Source organism: Mesoplodon densirostris, chromosome 13 (genome assembly GCF_025265405.1).
Source record: "Mesoplodon densirostris isolate mMesDen1 chromosome 13, mMesDen1 primary haplotype, whole genome shotgun sequence".
In the NCBI taxonomy this organism is placed as follows: domain Eukaryota; kingdom Metazoa; phylum Chordata; class Mammalia; order Artiodactyla; family Ziphiidae; genus Mesoplodon; species Mesoplodon densirostris.
Genome location: NC_082673.1, coordinates 76978721 through 76991422, shown reverse-complemented (window position 1 = coordinate 76991422; position 12702 = coordinate 76978721). Strand labels below are relative to the sequence as shown.

At 48.0% G+C, this 12702-nt stretch overlaps 1 protein-coding gene across 4 annotated transcripts in view; it reads right to left on the bottom strand.

Moving 5' to 3' along the window:
• Positions 1-12702, bottom strand: part of ZHX2 (zinc fingers and homeoboxes 2) — a 177558-nt gene that overhangs the window by 61470 nt on the left and 103386 nt on the right. Inside the window, exon 1 of one of the 4 annotated variants that reach the window (XM_060115627.1) lies at positions 10671-10719. The exons of the other annotated variants lie outside the window; for them this stretch is intronic. The gene's annotated coding sequence lies outside the window, so the exon portion shown is untranslated. Of the gene's footprint in view, positions 1-10670; positions 10720-12702 lie in introns of those variants that run through there. 4 annotated transcript variants of the gene reach the window in all.

The window sequence follows — 12702 nt, the reverse complement described above, 5'->3', positions numbered from 1 at the left end:
AAGTCTGAGAACCACAACTACTGAGCCCGCGTGCGTAGAGCCCGTGCTCCGCAACAAGAGAAGCCGCCGCAATGAGAAGCCCGCGCACTGCAACGAAGAGTAGCCCTGCTCGCTGCAACTAGAGAAAGCTCACGTGCAGCAACGAAGACCCAGCACCAGCCAATAAGTAAAAAAAAAAAAAAAAAAAGATTGCCTCCTGCAAAGGGTTGCTGATTAGGAGACGGGGCACTGGAGGCCATTGGCAGGTCTGGGGCACACAGTAGTGCTGATTAAAGGTTGGTCCTTGGATGTGTGGTTCAGCGCCACTGACTCGGCTCCATAGGGGGTTCCCTCCCACTAGGAATGCTATTTCTTAGCCACCCACCTCCCTCCCATCACTCATCCGTTCTTAGAGCCCAGTGTCCGCCGCCACACCGTCACACAGAGCAGCCTGCATGAAGCCGGGTGTCAGGCCGTTAGAGGCTGCCCCGTGCGAGCACCCCGGCCAGCAGGGGGCTGGTGAACACATCAGACTGTATTTGCTGTCTGTCTGGAGAGGCCTCTGACAGCCTCTCCCAGACTGTGTTTGTCACTGCCGGTCAGGGCGGACGCCAGCTAGCAGCACGCGCTGCTGAAAAGGCACAGTATTTTCTAAACAGCTGCGTGAGGGTCACGGCTACGAGTGCGAGAAGCCACGCCACCATCCTTACGAATCTGTTTTGCAGAAAAACATGAAAAGGAACTTCCAGGCCCCCAGATGCCTGGAACTCTGAGTCCCACTCCCACTCTTGTTCACACCGGGGCCCCAAGAGCCCCAGCCAGGGGTCCTGGTGCGCAGTGCCCCCCCACGCATCTGTCCTTTCCAGGCCTCCGAGCCCCCGGGGGAGCCATTCTCTTCTCCGGGAAGGCGGCTCCCTGCCACCCTCCAGCCTCCCCAAACTTCACCGGTAACCCCTCCATCTTTCGGGAACCAGCTGGAAAGTACCTTCTGCACAGAAGCCCACCTGATCCTTTTAAGATGAGGTTAGGTCTCCATCACATGGGCTCGGAGCTCCATTTTTCCTTCCGTCTGCAATGTTACACTGATGATCATGTGTCTAAGGTCTGTCCCCCAACCAGCCCGTGTGCTCCCGGAGGGTGGGATCTGTCTTGATCACCGCAGTGTCCCCAGGGCTCAGCGCACAGGAGACTCTCGATAAGTACTTGCTCAGTGAAACAGTCCCACTGACATTCTCCTCTCTCCACTTCTTCTCCCTCTGCTGGGCGGCGGCCTGTTCCCGCCCTGGCCCCTGTACCCCACGAAGCCAGAGGAGGAGAGGGTTGGAGGAAACACTTGGGTCTCTTCATGGAGAAGCCCCTTGTGTGGCAAGAGAGTGGGGAGGAGAGGAAGCAGGAGGGGTGCGGGGTGAAGGCTGGAGGTGGGGGGATGATGCAAGGGACGGGGGGTGCTGAGGAGACTGCGAGGCTGGCCTGCGGGCCCATCCCACTCTATCCACCCGGACCCTACCCGCGCTACCCACCCCTCATCTGGGCAAAGCCCCTTCATCCTCTGGGGAAGGTGACACTTTAAAGCTGGCGGAGAGCTGACCGAGCAGCCCTACAGGTGACCGCAAGGGGCTGACCCACTGGTTTGGTTTTTGGACATTTTGAGCCAGCCTCACAGTGAGAAATACATTCCACATGGCAATCCTCTGTGTGTGTGTGTGTGTGTGTGTGTAGACTTGCATATAAAAACGAAGTGGACAAATACAGGAGGAAGGGATTAGAGCTACAAACTATTAGGTACAAAATAAACGACAAGGATATACTGTACAACAATATAGCGAATATTTTGTTAGAACTATAAATGGAGTATAACCTTTAAAAACTGTGAATCACTATACTGTGCACCTGTAACTTATATAATTAAAACAAAAAAACAAACTCCACAAAGTGGACAAAATACTACTCACCCTCACTATGTTGGGTGTATTCTAATACCTTCTACTGTTTTCTATTCAATTTCAAAAGCACTAGTGGTCATGACTTACTAACAGGGACCTGCAGCCAGGACAGTGGGCAGGGTCAGCACTCAGAGGGGATCCTGTGCTTGGGCTTTAACGCTCTGTAGTCACTTTCTCCAAATTCCTAATAATTTTATCTTTGAATTTGCATTTTGTAAGTGAAGTCTGATGGGACACGTGGTCCTGCTTCCCGGGTGCCTGGCCGCCACTCCCCGCTCCCAGCCAGCACCCCTGGTGGGGTGCATCCCAGGTGCCATGAGGGTCGGCGCTCTCTTGGGAGTATCCCGGTGCCCGAGGGAGTGTGACATTCAATGTCTGATAAAAACCATCAGGACAGGTTGAGAGACTGCAGAAGAACGGAAAATGCTTGCTCCCTTTTGAACAGAGGGCCCTGCATTTTCGTTTTACCCTGGGCCCCATGAATTATGTAGCCAGCCCTGCCTACTAGACCAACTTCACACCTACTCGGTGAATTGTGACTGGCAGTTTGAAAAACACTGCCCTAGGCGGCAGAGTGTTATAGCTGACCAAACCGCAAGCTTCCCTCAGACAGATCGACGTTTAGATCCCAGTTCTACAACGAGTTGGCTGTGTGACTTTGGGCCAGTCACTCAACACTCAACTTCTGTGTCTTCCTCTGCAAAACTAGGATAATGATAGGATTTACCCTTAGAGTCGGCTGAGGACTGACTAAATAAGGAAACGTGCAAGGGCAGTGCCCTGAATATAGAAAGCAAGCAGTTATCGTTATGACTGGGTCCCTCCTGTCTTTGGCCTGGCTCTGATTTTTCCCACTTTGAGCTACTTCCCTGAGGAGGGGATTTCTGAGCTGGGTTTTGAGGGGCGACAAGGAGTTTACCAGGTGAACAAGAGAGGGAAGGAGAACACTGGGCTGCAGAGGAGAGTCTCAGAGGCGCGGTGTGTTTAAGGGAAGTGGGAACAGACCAGTTTGAGAGGGTGTACTTCTGAGAGTGGGGAGGTGAGCCACTGGGAGGCAGGGGTGGGAGGCTAGGGGTGCTGAGGCTGGAGGTGGGAGGGGCCGATCCTGGGGAGGAGGGACCTGGGCTCACCCGGTAGCCAGGGAGGGCAGGGAAGGTTTTAGGCAGGCAAGAAGCATGATGAGACCTGTGCTTTCCAAGGTCACCCTGGCCATGGGGCAGAAGGTGGATGGAAGAGGGTAAAACCAGAGGCTTCTGGAAGAGGCCAGGTATGAGGTGCGAGACCCCGCATGAGAGAGCGACAGAGGGGACCAAAGGCTGGAGTTGACGGATCACCCAGGAGGTTGGCTTGAATGTGAGTAGGGAGGAGAGGTGTGTGGGGGGGGTGGGGAGGGGCCAGGAGGAGGGTTACCAGCCTGGGCTCCGGAGCTAGTGAATAAGAAGGATGAATCTTTAGTCTATTTTTAGAAACCTCCAGGGTCGCAAAGTCTATACATAAACCTAAAGAGCAATAAACAATCACAAAGTTGTTCCATTTTTAACCAGGTCAAACTCCTTTTGGCTACCAAGCCCAAATCAGATAAACTTCCTTTAAGCGGCGGTGCAGGTAAGTTCTGCCTGCCACTGGCTCAGCGCCACAGACTTCTGGAACCAGGCGGAGGACATTTTAAATTACAGAACAAGTTAGAACTAAGTGACATCTATGGAAGGGAGGAAATCAAAACGGAAGCTTGAAAAGGTGGTGAATCCACTGGCCCCCGGGTAAGGCAAGTTTCCAGCTGCCAGCAGAGTGCAGGTAGGCCTGCGAAGTGCGCTCAGCGCAGAGCGGATCAGACCAGGAGCCAACCATCGAGTTTTGAAAGCAATACCAAGAACCACCTTCTTTTTTGGAAGGTGCCAAGTTCTCCTTCTGCTTTCTTACTTTGTAGTTATTACGCTAGCTGCAGCCATCACTGGCAAGCAGCTTTTTTTTTTTTTTTTTTTTTTTTTTGCATTACGCGGGCCTCTCACTGATGTGGCCTCTCCCGATGCGGAGCACAGGCTCCAGATGTGCAGGCTCAGCGGCCACGGCTCACGGGCCCAGCCGCTCCGCGGCATGTGGGATCCTCCCGGACCGGGGCACGAACCCGTGTCCTCTGCATCGGCAGGCGGACTCTCAACCACTGCACCACCAGGGAAGCCCACAAGCAGCTTTTAAGTGCTCCGAAAAAATTAATTTTGGAGCCAAAGTCTCTGATGCTTGAGTGCTGGTTAGGTGTGGGAAACAGATACTTACAGTTTTAGGTCAAATGAAAGGGAAGACCGTGCTAACGAGAGTGTTCCATGTGGACAAGGCTTTAAAGTTTATATAACACTCCTCTCTCATTTGTGTTCACAACAGCCCTGCAGGGTCAAGGGGATAAGGACTGCCATCCAATTTCACCCACGTAGAACCTGCGCCATCTGTGAAAGGAGTTATAAGGTCGCAGGGCAAGTATGGAGAGAGGTCTTCTGCCTTTTACCATCTGTCCTCCCATCATGCTATGTTACCCAGGGAGAGCCCCTTAACTGTCTGGAGATCACGTATATTTGAGAAATGCAGCAACAGGCATTAGAATTAGTTTCGTTTGGATTAAAACAAAAACTACCCCACACTTCGGTGGTGCTTGTCACGGGCCTTTCACCGGGCTCTCTGCTGGGGATGGTGGTGTAAAGGCGCTAACACAGGTACCTCTTCTGAGTACTTAAGATCCAGGCACTTTATATAGCTTTGATTTCATGGAATCCTCACAACACCATTATGAGCTGGGTGTCCTTACGAGAAAACATCCTCTGACCTGACTCGGCGGCTCTGGGCATCCAAACACAAAGAGGCCGGGGCAGGACTGACTTCCTGCTAGTTGGGTGTTGGCCATGTAGCCGCACGTGTTGCATTTTTCCAACACTCCTGGGAGGTTTCCCATTTTGAGGAAAGTGAGGCTGAGAAGGGTTTAAGCAAGTTGATGATAGACCCCTGGGATGGGGGAAGCCTTCATGCTCTGTCTGTCCCCTTTAGTTAAAACCATTTTAGTTTTTTTAAATTTCACAAGCAGTGTCTGATTTTTCTGAAAATCTAAACAATACAGGAGTATTCAGAGGAAAATGCTCCCCCACCTCTGCTTCTCTATTTCCACTCCCCAGAAGTAACTGCTTTTAACAGTTTGACGTCTATCCTTTTCCCATGCACAAACACACCCAGACATGGACATTATTTTTCACAAAAGGGATTGCACTAGACACGTTATTCAGCGACTTGTGTTATTCACTCACCAGTTATCAGTCCCCATCCACACGTAAAGAGTAATCTTTATCCTCCTGGCCAGATTTCATTGCCTGAAGGTAGCATAAACCACTCCCCTACTGCTAGACTCTCCAGTTGTCTTCAATTACTCATGAATTCTGCACCAAACATAATTGTAAATGTAACAGATTCCTGAGCTGTAAGCTCTCAATAAACATTAGCTAAATTTTTAGCTTCCTTATCTAGCTTTATTTAACCGATGGCTTCCATTCAATTCCTATTGCAACTGCTCATTTCAAAGAGTTGGAACTAACTATGCCTCAGTCTCCTGACCATTATGGAAACTGGTTACGTTCATGGCCCACGGGTGATAGCTACCTAAGCCAATATTGAAATTGGGTTTCGACAGGTAATTTTTGAACTGATATTACTTTTCCAAATTTTCAGACTCATTCCCTAACTGCAGCCGGGTTTTTGCAGGAAACTACACAGTGGTATAAAGTAATGAAGGTTGTGGTTTAGGTTTCTAAGAGACGCTGTAGAACTCCAGCCTAATATAAAGGGAGGAAGCTGCACAGCCTAACATTTCTGGTCTACCTCAAATCATTTTATTACACTAGTACAAACAATAAGAAGTTGAGCCTGTCACTGTAGACTGTGTCCCCTCATAGGTCCCCAGGCCACTTCTCTGCCCTGGGCAGAAACTGAGTCACCCCTCTCTTCCATTTCACAGTATCCTTGAGATTCAGACTGTGTTCCTTTTTCAGAACTCTCAGACTCTGCTTTGCTTTTCCTTGTCCTTTTCCTTCAAGATGGGCAGCAAAGCAGAAGAGAGTCTTGTGTTCTTTCTTCCTTCCTGATATTCCAAAATCCCTTCTTTTATCATTTCTTTCTACCTAAAGAACTTCCATGAGCTGTTCTTTTAGGGTAGGTGTGCTGGCAATAAATTCATAGTTTTCCTTCTAAAAATGTCTAGATTTCCCTTTCATCCCTGAAGGATATTTTTGGCTGGATCTAGGATTCTCAGTTGACAGTTCTTTTAAAAATGCTGTGCCTCTTCCTTTTGGCCTCCATGGCTTCTGATGAGAAATCCACTCTCTTTCATGTTGTTTTATAAATAAAAGGTCATTTCTCACTCAACGATTTCAGGAGTTTGGCTTTAGTTTTCAGATGTCTGAGTATGATGTGTCTTGGTGTCGATTGTTTTGGATTTATAATATTTGGGATTTGCTCAGCTTCTTGCATCTGTAGGCTTATGTCTTTTGCCAAATTTGGGAAGGTTCCAGCCATATTTACTTGAGTAGTTTTTCAGCCCCACTGTCTTTCTCCTCTCTGTCCAGGACTCTGATGACATGACTATTACGATGCCTGTTACAGTCCTATAGCTCCCTGAGGTTTGGTTCATTCTCCCTGCCGTGCCCCCCAGCCCCCCACCCCCCCACAACCGGTCTGTTTTCTCTTGGTTGTTCAGACTGGGTAATTTATATTGTCCTATTTTCAAGTTCACTGATTCTTTCCTCCGTCCCTTCCATTCTGTTATTGAGCTCATCCAGTGAGTTTTAAATTTCAGTAACTGTATTTTTCAGCCCTAAAATTTCCATTTAGTTCTGTCTTCTATTTCTTTGTTGAAACTTTCTATTTTTTTTCATTTGTGTCTTATTCCTACTTGCTTTTTGAAGCATTTTTATGATGGCTGCTTTAAAATCTTTGTTGGAGAATTGCAACATCTGTGTCATCTTGGTGTTGGCATCTATTGTCTTTCTTCATTTAGTTTGAGATCTTCTTGGTTCTTGGTATGAGCATTGAAATGTGGACGTTTGGGTATTATGCTATAAGAGTTTGCATCTCTCATGAAATCTTCTGTTTTAGCTGGATTAGGGGAAGGGAGTAATACCACATTAATGCCAACTGGAAGTCTAGGCTCCCCACTTGGTCTTCATTGACATGTGAGCAGGGAATTTCCTCATTACCAAGCAGGGATGGGAGCTCCAGCTCTCCACAAGGTTTCCACTGAGGTCTCCAGCTGGGAAGAGCGAGGAGTGTCTCCTTACTGCTCCCAGGTGGCCTTCACTGACATCAAGGAGGTGGGTGTGGCTAGGTTACCTTTGTACTTGGCCTTCCTTCTCTGACACCACCCTGGGCAGCTGGGGTGCCTTGTTATAACCTGCTAGGGTGGAAGTTGAGGCTCCCCATTTGGCCTTCGCTTGTGAGATGAAGGCTGAGCCACAGTTTTTTCTGTGGTGTTTGGATCAAGACTGTGATTATTCTCCAGAAGTTTTCAGCTTCCTAGGCTGCCCTTTCCTGGTCCTTTGGCTACAGAGAGAGCAGGCTTTTTGTGTTTGTTTGTTTGTTTGTTTGTTTTTGGATCTGTGCCCATTGGCATTTCTGAGATGATGGCTTCTTCAGCTCCGAGTCTTGGATATATGAGGCAAAACAAACAAAGCAAAAACAAACAAAGCAAAAAAAAAACAACACCCCAGGGAACTCACCACCATGTCATTCCTTGGGTTATGAGGTCCCTAGATAATCTGTTTCTTCTTTCCACCTTCCAGAGTCTTCTTACATTTGTTTTGCACATAATAGCCAGAGTTTTCAGTTGTATTTAGTAGGAGGAATAGAGAGATGTGTGTCTACTCCATCTTCCCAGAGGTAGCGGTCCATCAACAAACATTAGCGATTTCCATTCCCCTGTCTTCCCAGGCCCATCGAAACATTATATTTACCACTTCTATCCTTGGACATTTCTATCCACCCAGTGTACCACACCAGCTTTATCTTTTTAGCTTCCATGAAGATGATGATGAAGATGAGGAGGAGGAGAGCGAGGAAAGCTCACGTAAGGACACACCAGAGCAACATGCTATTTCCCTTTCCAAAGTCTTTTCTACACCTCTACTGTCCACAGACCAGACTCCAAACTCGTCAGCCTGACAAAGGACACTCTTTACAGTTCTGGTCCCTGTCTTCGTTCTTGCCCAGAGTCCCCTTCACCTGTGTGCAGGAGCCTATCTTCTGCCCGGTATGTCAGCCCTTCTCACTGCATGCTTGCACACAGGACCCATTTCTCAATGCCCGTTTTCTCCCATAAGACCTTCCAGCTGAAACCGAAGCCCATCCCAGGACTTGGCACTTATATTAGACGTTAATAATTACTGAAGGTGTGCCATTTACTTCATTATTTGGACTTTTTAAATTCATGAAAGGGCTGGGTTATGCTTGATCCTTCTTTATCTCTTGGCCAACCATAAGCATCTGATAAATACATTTTTGGAAACAGTGACTAAAGGCCCTTGCCTGTCAGTGTGAATCTGATGGCAGAATTCTGAGAATTAAATAAAAACCCAGCATCAAGCAGATAAGATTAGCTCTGGGCGAAGTTATCTTAAAGGCAGATAAGGCAGAAGCTGGAGAGTAGGAAGAATTTGGAGTGTCTGTACTAATAATTGAAGTTATTAATACATCTAAATAAAGAGTAAGTTTAGAAGAGAGCTAGGAGAAGCAGTCACCCAACTAGGAGGAATGTCCTGGCCCGGGGAAAGCCCAGGGGTGCTGGAGGCGGGGGCAGCCCTATTGTGGTGGTAGATGCCCAGGTGGAGGCCGTGCATATGTGAATTCCAGAACCACCTCCCCTGACTGGACTCTGTGCGTACTCAGGTGGCCTTGGGAAGCCAGCTTCCCATCTTCACTTCCCTACAGAGTTGGGGAAGTGACCCAATGATGCAACTGTCTGGGCCCTTGGCAGTCTTATTTTTCACTTATTGGTCTTTGGTGTCTTATGAGTTTGGTTGGCAAAAAAAAAAAAAAAAAATCCATTTATAATATCAATAATTCAAATAATAAAAAATAACAACTGAAAGATTATTCAGTACCTATTATGTGCCAGACTGGGATGGACAGTTCATGGAGCATCTTTTTTCATCGGTACCATCGTCCTGTGAGGCAAGTACTGTGACTGTCCCATCTCATGGATGGAGAACCTGAGGCTCAAAGAGATTACTCTACTTGCTCAAGCTCAGAAGAGTCAGAGCTGGGATTTCAGCCCACGTCTCCTGACTCCAAGGTCCACCCTTCACCACTGGGCTTTCTAACATTGCCCTTTCTATGTGCCAGGCACTGTTCTAAGAGTCTTACATATATGAACTCCTATAACCCTCCAAACAACCCCTTGAGGTAGGGACTATTTCTACCCTCAATTTACAGCTGAGGAAACAGAGGCACAGAGAGGTCAGGTAACTTGCCCAAAGTCACACAGCTAGCGTGAGTAGAGCAGGATTTGAAACCAGGTAATGTGGCAAAGGACCATTATGTCATGCTGCCTCTTTTTGAGGCACTTGCCTGACTCCTTCTAATAGACCTGAGCTCCCTGAGGGAAAGAACTCCATCTTAGTCATTTTTGTATCCTTCCCAGCTACTGTAGTGCTGGCACAAAGTATGCCTATGATACATGTTGGATCATTTGAATTCCATTGGAAGGGTAGCCCTCTAGCCACCTGCCCTGTTCCAGCTACATTCTGATTTCATGAAGCCCCTTGAATTTGCAGCTGAACTAAAGTAGGTTTTTGCCAGGCTGCAGGCTTCTCATTTTGTTTCATGCACAGATTACAAATTCAAGGCCCATAGAGCTATGAATAATTTCTACTGGAGCATATTTTTCCCATTTGGGGACCTGAGTTTTCAAGTAACTCAGTCCTAGAAGCAGGAGGCTAGCAAATGCCTTTTTAGCACCATCGTCTGAGTCCAGTTGTGACTTGAAAGGTTTATCGAAGTGGAATAAAGGCACCCATTTAGCCCAGTGGTTCTCAACGGTGGATGATTTCATCCCCCTAGAGGACATTTGCCAACATCTGGAGATGTTTTTGGTTGTCACAACAGTGGAGACATGGAGGGGGGTGCTACTGGTATCTAGTGGGTAGAGGCCAGGGATACTGCTACACATCCTACAATGCAAGGTTAATCCATCACAACAAAGAATTAGCCAGTCCCAAATGCCAACAGTGCTGAGGCTGAGAAATCCTGATTAGCCAAGCAGCCCCCAAATCTGCATGTACAAGTGGTTTTAAAGAGGAAGCATTGCTCAAAGATTAAATTAGGTTTTATGAGACTTTTTTTCCCAGAGAGCAGGCATCAATCACTGGCGGAAAAAATAGAAGTAAGCCTTCTATGCCAAAGCTAAACCATCTTTGTTTGGGCACACATTCTGAGGCAGTGCTTTGAGAAGTAATGTCCTAAGGATCTCCTACCCCAAAGCCACTTGGGAAGCTTATTAAAATGCAAATTCCAGGGCCTCCCTCAAACCCACTGCATTAGGCTCTCTTGGTGAGAGTACGAACGATCTATGTTTTTAGGACACCCCAAAGTCATTTGGCTGCACACTGACAGTTTTCTTCCACTCTTCCAGAAGTAGGGGAGATAAATTGGGGGGTGGGGGAGGAGTGCGGTAGACCGACCATATGCATGGTGTTTTTTAAAAAGTTAATTAAAAATGCTCACATTCTAGCGCGGTTCCTCTAACTTCAGTTATCTGTACCACACTGTCGTGAGTTACGCCCTGGACGAATACCACCCCTTCTCTTCTGTTCTTAATAATTAAAAAAATTATTTTGTAAATTCCAGCATCATTCTAGGCAGTAATACTCATCACAGGTTGGATCAGCTCGTTATCTTTTTTTCCTAATACTCCTGAGAATACATACGTAACCATGAAAATGATCGAGACCTGTCCATACCACTTAAAATCGGCATGCGGTACGTGTAGGAAGCAGTGCCTTATGGCAAAGCAATCACAGTCCGCCAGGAGAATGCTAATAACAGCGCCTGCAAGCTCTGGGAGGCCGACATGCACGGCTTTTCATTTGGAACCTCAGAGCCTCCTTTGCAGGGATGGATGACAATCCCCTATGCTTCCCGGAAGAGGAGGAATAGAGTGGGCAACGGCCCACGCTCCTGACCGTGACACCGTGGCCTCATCCGCCGCTGCCAGCTCCCATTTATGAGCCTTAGAAAACAACCATCTTAAACCCAGCACGGGGACAACACGAAGGACCAACACATTTTGAGCCTCGGAAATTGGAACCCATGTGTGTGATGAGCAGAAGTCACACTCCAACCATACACCGGTTTTCACGATCACCCTCCTGTTCCCAGAGAGCTCCCCACTTTTAGAGGGGAACAGAGGGAAAAGCGTGATACACAGAAAGCTACAAAACAATTCACGTCTCTACTAAGAATCAGAACAAATATCCGCCATCTGTTTTTCCATTTACATCTTTTTCCAAAATGCCGAAACTTGACATAATGTTCGTTTTTAACTGGGCTCTGCACCCGGCCCGCCATGCTGCAAACACTGGGAACACAGCAGCAGTGGCAGGGAATTTCGAGTGCACCGGAACTAGCTACCACCACTTTATGTTTGTCTCTCCCTCCACTTTGCCTTCAGCTGCTGCATAATTTCCATCTCAGGTGAAACCTCTCTGTCTTCGTTCTTTCTTACTTGAAATACATTGATTTTCCACGTAAGTCAGGAGATGGGGAAGTGGGATGGGACGTGTGACTGTGGAACTGGGTTAAGAGGAGGGTAAGACAACCCATTCTAAACTCAGGTAAGACAGATGCAGAAGAAAAAAGAGAAAAGAAAAGAAAAGAAAAGAAACCCGTGAGAGCATTTCTCTTTGGGGACAAAGAGGGGGGTTCCTGAGGGAGGCCATCGATGTGACACCCTCTTGCTCCAGCCTCATGGGGCTTGTTATTTAAGCAGCTTCTTTTTTTTGTGCCGTTGTAAACCATGCCTGCTGCTTGGCTTTAACCGGAAAGACAAGGCAGGGTATGAACATCAATCGTTAATAAGCAGGTTCCAAGCGTTGAGGACAAATTCCTATTCCAGGAGTGGGGAAGAAAGACAGTTAAAAATGTTTGTCAGGGAGAGGAAGTGCTCTCAGTGCTGTGGGAGAGAGGGAAGAGGCAGGTGAGAGGGTCTGTGTAAGAGATACAGGAGACCGTAGCTCTGGGAGGGAGAGAAAAAAACCCAAGCTGCGCCCAGCCCTCCAGCCCTCTGGGAACTTGGAATTCTGTGACGATGTGGATGAGGACCTGCACTCACAGGGCCCCGTTTGGTGCTTTGGACCCAGTAGGGATTTGGTACAAGTTTGCTGAGTGGATGGATGTTGCACAGCTGTTGACTGAACCTCTCACCCCTCACCCTGGACATCCAGGACGCCTGTAAAATTGTGGGAAGATCCAGAGGGTGAGTATTGGACAAGTCTGTGCAAAACCACCGCTCGACTGGAAGAACAAGGCTGGGAGCAGGTCCCCCTGAGCTGGGGCGGGAGTCCAAAGGGGGAGGGGTGGGAAGAGCAGCCTCAGGACCAGCCTGCCTGGGCACGCATCCCAGCCGCCCTCCGGGGAGTCACCTCCACGAGGGACGTGGCTCCTCTGGGCCTCAGTTTCCTTATCTGTGAAACGATTATGATAATGGTGTCTGTCTCAAGGGTTCTAGTGCAGCTTTAAGGAGTTAATACAGAAAAGA